This window comes from Cucumis melo, unplaced genomic scaffold, assembly GCF_025177605.1.
Source record: "Cucumis melo cultivar AY unplaced genomic scaffold, USDA_Cmelo_AY_1.0 utg000852l, whole genome shotgun sequence".
Lineage (NCBI taxonomy): Eukaryota > Viridiplantae > Streptophyta > Magnoliopsida > Cucurbitales > Cucurbitaceae > Cucumis > Cucumis melo.
The window spans coordinates 20,001-28,177 of NW_026124251.1; positions in this window are offsets into that span (position 1 = coordinate 20,001).

Sequence of the window (8,177 nt, forward strand, 5' to 3'; positions counted from 1 at the left end):
AATCGCAATAGAGCTTTTCCAGACATTTTTAATTCGTGGTCTAATTCGACAACATTTTGCTTCGAACATAGGAGTTGCTAAGAGTAAAATTCGGGAAAAAGAACCCATTGTATGGGAAATACTTCAGGAAGTTATGCAGGGGCATCCCGTATTGCTAAATAGAGCGCCTACTCTGCATAGATTAGGCATCCAGGCCTTCCAACCTATTTTAGTGGAAGGACGTGCTATTTGTTTACATCCATTAGTTTGTAAGGGATTCAATGCAGACTTTGATGGGGATCAAATGGCTGTTCATGTACCTTTATCTTTGGAGGCTCAAGCAGAGGCGCGTTTACTTATGTTTTCTCATATGAATCTCCTGTCTTCAGCTATTGGGGATCCCATTTCTGTACCAACTCAAGATATGCTTATTGGACTCTATGTATTAACGAGCGGGAATCGCCGAGGTATTTGTGCAAATCGGTATAATCCATCTAATCGCAAAAATCATAAAAATGCAAAAATTTACAATAATAACTATAAATATACGAAAGAACCCTTTTTTTGTAATTCCTATGATGCAATTGGAGCTTATCGCCAGAAAAGGATCAATTTAGATAGTCCTTTGTGGCTCCGATGGCGACTAGATCAACGCGTTATTGCTTCAAGAGAAGCCCCTATCGAAGTTCACTATGAATCTTTGGGTACCCATCATGAGATTTATGGGTACTATCTAATAGTAAAAAGTATAAAAAAAGAAATTCTTTGTATATACATTCGAACCACTGTTGGTCATATTTCTCTTTATCGAGAAATCGAAGAGGCTATACAAGGATTTTGCCGGGCCTGCTCATATGGTACCTAATCCTCTGGTATCTCACTCAGCTAAGTAATTATATGACACCGGTATGAATTTTGTTCTCTCCGGTTCAACTAGGACCATAGGTCCTGAATTTCTACGCGAATCAAGATCGAGAAAAGGAAGTTTTCTAATCATTAACTCAAACCTATTGTCGAACCCCACTCAGCGTAATATGGAGGTACTTATGGCGGAACGGGCCGATCTGGTCTTTCACAATAAAGTGATAGATGGAACTGCCATTAAACGACTTATTAGCAGATTAATAGATCACTTCGGAATGGCATATACATCACACATCCTGGATCAACTAAAGACTCTGGGGTTCCAGCAGGCCACTGCTACATCCATTTCATTAGGAATTGATGATCTTTTAACAATCCCTTCTAAGGGATGGCTAGTCCAAGATGCTGAACAACAAAGTTTGATTTTGGAAAAACACCATCATTATGGAAACGTACACGCAGTAGAAAAATTACGCCAGTCCATTGAGATATGGTATGCTACAAGTGAATATTTGCGACAAGAAATGAATCCTAATTTTAGGATGACTGACCCTTTTAATCCAGTCCATATAATGTCTTTTTCGGGAGCTCGAGGAAATGCATCTCAAGTACACCAATTAGTAGGTATGAGAGGATTAATGTCAGATCCACAAGGACAAATGATTGATTTACCCATTCAAAGCAATTTACGTGAGGGGCTGTCCTTAACGGAATATATAATTTCTTGCTACGGAGCGCGGAAAGGAGTTGTGGATACTGCTGTACGAACATCGGATGCTGGATATCTTACACGTAGACTTGTTGAAGTAGTTCAACACATTGTTGTACGTAGAACCGATTGTGGAACCATCCGAGGGATTTTAGTGAGTCCTGGAAATAGGATGATTCCGGAAAGAATTTTTATCCAAACATTAATTGGTCGTGTATTAGCGGACGATATATATATGGGCCCGCGATGCATTGGTGTTCGAAATCAAGATATTGGTATTGGACTTATTAATCGATTCATAACCTTTCAAACCCAACCAATATCTATTCGGACTCCCTTTACTTGTAGGAGTACATCTTGGATCTGCCGATTATGTTATGGACGAAGTCCTACTCACGGGGACCTGGTAGAATTGGGAGAAGCCGTAGGTATTATTGCGGGTCAATCTATTGGAGAACCGGGTACTCAACTAACATTAAGAACTTTTCATACCGGCGGAGTATTCACAGGGGGGACTGCAGAACATATACGAGCTTCTTCTAATGGCAAAATCAAATTCAATGAGAATTTGGTTCATCCCACACGTACACGCCATGGGCATCCTGCTTTTTTATGTTATATAGACTTGTATGTAACTATTGAGAGTGAGGATATTATACATAACGTCACTATTCCACCAAAAAGTTTACTTTTAGTTCAAAATGATCAATATGTAGAATCAGAACAAGTGATTGCTGAGATTCGCGCGGGAACATACACTCTTAATTTAAAAGAGAGAGTTCGAAAACATATTTATTCTGACTCAGAGGGAGAAATGCATTGGAGTACCGACGTGTACCATGCACCCGAATTTACATATAGTAATGTCCATCTCTTACCAAAAACAAGTCATTTATGGATATTATCAGGAGGTTCGTGCGGATGCAGTGTAGTCCCTTTTTCACTCTACAAGGATCAAGATCAAATTAACGTTCATTCTCTTTGTGTCGAAAGAAGATATATTTCTAGCCTTTCAGTAAATAATGATAAAGTGGGACAAAAATTTTATGGTCCGGATCTCTCTGGTAAAAACGAAAGCGGAATTCCTGATTATTCAGAACTTAATCCAATCCTATGTACGGGTCAATCTAATCTCACATATCCTGCTATTTTCCACGGTAATTCTGATTTATTGGCAAAGAGGCGAAGAAATGGATTCATCATTCAATTTGAATCACTTCAAGAACGAGAAAAAGAACTACGACCCCCTTCCGGTATTTCGATTGAAATACCCATAAATGGTCTTTTTCGTAGAAATAGTATTCTTGCTTTTTTCGATGATCCTCAATACAGAAGAAATAGTTCAGGAATTACTAAATATGGGACTATAGGGGTGCATTCAATCCTCAAAAAAGAGGATTTGATTGAGTATCGAGGAGTCAAAGACTTTAAGCCAAAATACCAAATGCAAATGAAAGTGGATCGATTTTTTTTCATTCCCGAGGAAGTGCATATTTTACCAGAATCTTCTTCCATAATGGTACGGAACAATAGTATCATTGGAGTAGCTACACGACTAACTTTAAGTATAAGAAGCCGAGTAGGTGGATTGGTCCGAGTGGAGAAAAAAAAAAAAAGGATTGAACTCAAAATATTTTCTGGAGATATACATTTTCCTGGAGAGATGGATAAGATATCCCGACACAATGGCATCTTGATACCACCAGAAAGAGTAAAAAAAAATTCTAAGAAATCAAAAAAATCGAAAAATTGGATTTATGTCCAGTGGATCACACCTACCAAGAAAAAGTATTTTGTTTTTGTTCGACCTGTAATCATATATGAACTAGCCGACGGTATCAATTTAGTAAAACTTTTCCCACAGGATCTATTGCAAGAAAGGGATAATCTGGAGCTTAGAGTTGTCAATTATATACTTTATGGAAATGGAAAACCAATTCGGGGAATTTCTGGCACAAGCATTCAATTAGTTCGGACTTGTTTATTGTTGAATTGGGACCGAGACAAAAAAAGCTCTTCTATCGAAGACGCGCGCGCTTCCTTTGTTGAAGTAAGTACAAATGGTCTGGTTCGAAATTTCCTACGAATAGACTTAGGGAAATCCGATACTGCGTATATGAGAAAAAGGAAAGATCCGTCAGGTTCAGGATTGATCTTTAATAATGAGTCAGATCGCACGAATATCAATCCATTTTTTTCTATTTATTCCAAGACAAGGGTTCCACAATCTCCGAGTCAAAATCAAGGAACTATTCGTACGTTGTTCAATAGAAATAAGGAACGCCAATCTTTGATAATTTTGTCAGCATCGAATTGTTTGCAAATGGATCTATTCAACGATGTAAAAGATTATAATGTCATAAAAGAATCAAGTAAAAAGGATCCTCTAATTTCAATTAGGAATTCGTTAGGACCTTTAGGGGCGGCCCCTCAAATTGTGAATTTTTATTCATTTTATGACTTAATAACTCATAATCCGATCTCCCTAACTAAATATTTGCAACTTGACAATTTAAAACAGACTTTTCAAGTACTTAAATATTATTTAATGGATGAAAACGGGGGGATTTTCAATTCCGATCCATGCAGTAACATCGTTTTCAATACATTTAATTTGAATTGGCATTTTCTGCATCATAATTATCACAATAATTATTGTGAAGAAACACCTACAAGAACAAGAATTAGTCTTGGACATTTTTTTTTTGAAAATGTATGTATAGCCAAAAATAGACCACACCTAAAATCGGGTCAAATTATAATTGTTGAAGTTGATTCTGTAGTAATAAGATTAGCTAAGCCTTATTTGGCCACTTCAGGAGCAACTGTTCATCGCCATTATGGCGAAATGCTTTACGAAGGAGATACTTTAGTTACATTTATATATGAAAAATCACGATCTGGTGATATAACGCAGGGTCTTCCAAAAGTCGAACAAGTATTAGAAGTGCGTTCGATTGATTCAATATCGATGAGCCTAGAAAAGAGAATTGAGGGTTGGAACGAGCGTATAACAAGAATTCTTGGAATTCCTTGGGGATTTTTGATTGGTTCTGAACTAACGATAGTGCAAAGTCGTATCTCTTTGGTTAATAAGATCCAAAAGGTTTATCGATCCCAGGGGGTGGAGATCCATAATAGACATATCGAAATTATTGTACGTCAAATAACATCAAAAGTCTTGGTTTCAGAAGATGGAATGTCTAATGTTTTTTCACCTGGAGAACTCATTGGGTTGTTACGAGCGGAACGAACAGGGCGTGCTTTGGAAGAAGCGATCTGTTACCGAGCCGTATTATTGGGAATAACGAAAGCATCTCTAAATACTCAAAGTTTCATATCGGAAGCAAGTTTTCAAGAAACTGCTCGAGTTTTAGCAAAAGCCGCCCTCCGAGGTCGTATCGATTGGTTGAGAGGTTTGAAAGAGAACGTTGTTCTAGGAGGAATGATACCAGTTGGTACCGGATTCAGAGAATTAGCGCACCGTTCGAGGCAACATAACAATATTCCTTTAGAACCCCCCCCAAAAAAAATTTTCGAGGGGGAAATGAGAGATATTTTGTTCCACCACAAAGAATTATTTGATTTTTTCATTTCAACGAATTTACATGATACATCAGAACAAGCATTTCTAGGATTTAATGATTCATAAAAGTGGAGTCATCCTGTTAACTAGCCGCGTTAATTTGGTAATAAGATAATAACGAATAGAAAAAAATTAATGGCTTGGATTGTGTATCAACAGTCAATCCCCGGTCGAGGTAGAGGATAAGGTTCCATGGGAACAATTATTTATTTCTATTTCAGCTCGTCTCTTTTTTTAAGAAAAAAAAGCGAGGAAGTGGGGGGAGAAATGACAAGAAGATATTGGAACATCCATTTGGGAGAGATGATGGAGGCAGGAGTTCATTTTGGTCATGGTACTAGGAAATGGAATCCTAGAATGGCACCTTATATCTCTGCAAAACGTAAAGGTATTCATATTATAAATCTTACTCAAACTGCTCGTTTTTTATCAGAAGCTTGTGATTTAGTTTTTGATGCAGCAACTAGGGGCAAACAATTCTTAATTGTTGGTACCAAAAATAAAGCAGCGGATTCAGTAGCCCGGGCTGCAACAAGGACTCGGTGTCATTATGTTAATAAAAAATGGCTCGGGGGGATGTTAACAAATTGGTCTACTACAGAAACGAGACTTCATAAGTTCAGGGACTTGAGAACGGAACAAAAGACGGGGGGACTCAACCGTCTTCCGAAAAGGGATGCCGCTATGTTGAAGAGACAATTATCTCACTTGCAAACATATCTGGGCGGGATTAAATATATGACGGGGTTACCCGATATTGTAATAATCGTTGATCAACAAGAAGAATATCGGGCTCTTCAAGAATGTATCACGTTGGGAATTCCAACTATTTGTTTAATTGATACAAATTGTGACCCCGATCTCGCAGATATTTCGATTCCAGCGAATGATGATGCTATAGCTTCAATCCGATTAATTCTTAACAAATTAGTATTTGCAATTTCGGAGGGTCGTTCTAGCTCTATACGAAATTCTTGATTAATAATAAGATAAATCAATTTTGGGGGGAACTCCATAGATTTCGGGAATTGGTTACTATTCCCGAATCGCACAAAAGAGATAAAAAAAAACTAGGGATATTGTAATGTAATAAATTGGTATCAAAAATAGACAACTCAAGGCAAGTAAAAAAAAAAGACAGTCGAATCAAAATAATTTGTTTTACAGTTCTATTTCTTTCAGAGGGCAATATGAATATTCTATTATGTTCTATCAACACACAAAAAGGGTTATACGATATATCTGGTGTGGAAGTCGGCCAACACTTGTATTGGCAAATAGGAGGTTTCCAAGTCCATGCCCAAGTACTTATTACTTCTTGGGTTGTAATTGCTATCTTATTAGGTTCAGCCATTATAGCTGTTCGTAATCCACAAACCATTCCTACTGACGGTCAGAATTTCTTCGAATATGTCCTTGAATTCATTCGAGACGTGAGCAAAACTCAGATTGGCGAAGAATATGGTCCATGGGTTCCCTTTATTGGAACTATGTTTCTATTTATTTTTGTTTCGAATTGGTCAGGAGCTCTTTTACCTTGGAAAATCATACAGTTACCTCACGGAGAGTTAGCCGCACCCACAAATGATATAAATACTACTGTTGCTTTAGCTTTACTCACATCAGTAGCATATTTTTATGCGGGTCTTAGCAAAAAAGGATTAAGTTATTTCGGTAAATACATTCAACCAACTCCAATCCTTTTACCCATTAACATCTTAGAAGATTTCACAAAACCCTTATCACTTAGTTTTCGACTTTTCGGAAATATATTAGCTGATGAATTAGTAGTTGTTGTTCTTGTTTCTTTAGTACCTTTAGTAGTTCCTATACCTGTTATGTTCCTTGGATTATTTACAAGTGGTATTCAAGCTCTTATTTTTGCAACTTTAGCTGCAGCTTATATAGGCGAATCCATGGAGGGTCATCATTGATTAGTTTTCTAAATACTCTTTTTTTTAGCTTAGACCAAGGCAATGTATACATGGCTCAAGATAATCTACTTAGGGAACATAAATATACAAATAATCAAAAAATAAGGAAGGTATATACTATCTAGGGAGTAAGACTAGAAAGATTACGATATTCGGGAATTAAAAAAAAAGGAAAGAGATCTAAAAGATCTTTTTCCTCTCAACGATTGAACAAAAAAAAAATTACATGAACTTAGATTAATAAAATATTGATATTTCTATGCAAGGATTTGGACTAATGAATTCGTTCATTTAGATTGATTGTCTCCATGTGGGATAATTCTAAAAAGAAAGGGTTTCCAAAAAACGAGAAAAAAGGATTGGGTAGGGTAGAGTAGAGGAGAGTGGAGTCAACTAGATGTATTGAATCGAATTGCTATAAGACAACCCTTGTGGATATTTCGAAGAATGATTCTCAAATTCGATGGAATCCAAGATATGAATAATTGGTTTACGTTAGGTAAGAAACACATGTATATGTTATATTAGATATTAACTAGTTATATAGGAACTAAAGATATATCTAATCCGCCCTACTACTGTGAATTTAGATAGGGCTTACAATGGAAGTCCTTCTGTTTCGGCTGTAATGTAATTTTGAATTCAATATTGAATGAATAGAGAGATTAAATCAAGAAAAACAATGAAGAATTCAAAGAATGCTTTAAAAGAAATGGAAGAACAAAAGTCGTATGGATTCACAAAAACTACGTGGATGGATAGGAACTAAAAAAGAGAGATTGAAGTAGTTTGGACGATTCAATAATATTATTACTTCAATTCGTAATTTTTAGTTGGATAAATCTTAGTGATGGAATAATAAGTTATAATTCATTGGTTGATTGTATCATTAACCATTTCTTTCTTTTGGTGTGAGGAACTTATCATGAATCCACTGATTTCTGCCGCTTCCGTTATTGCTGCTGGGTTGGCCGTCGGGCTTGCTTCTATTGGACCTGGGATTGGTCAAGGTACTGCTGCGGGCCAAGCTGTAGAAGGGATCGCGAGACAACCCGAGGCGGAGGGAAAAATCCGAGGTACTTTATTGCTTAGTCTGGCTTTTATG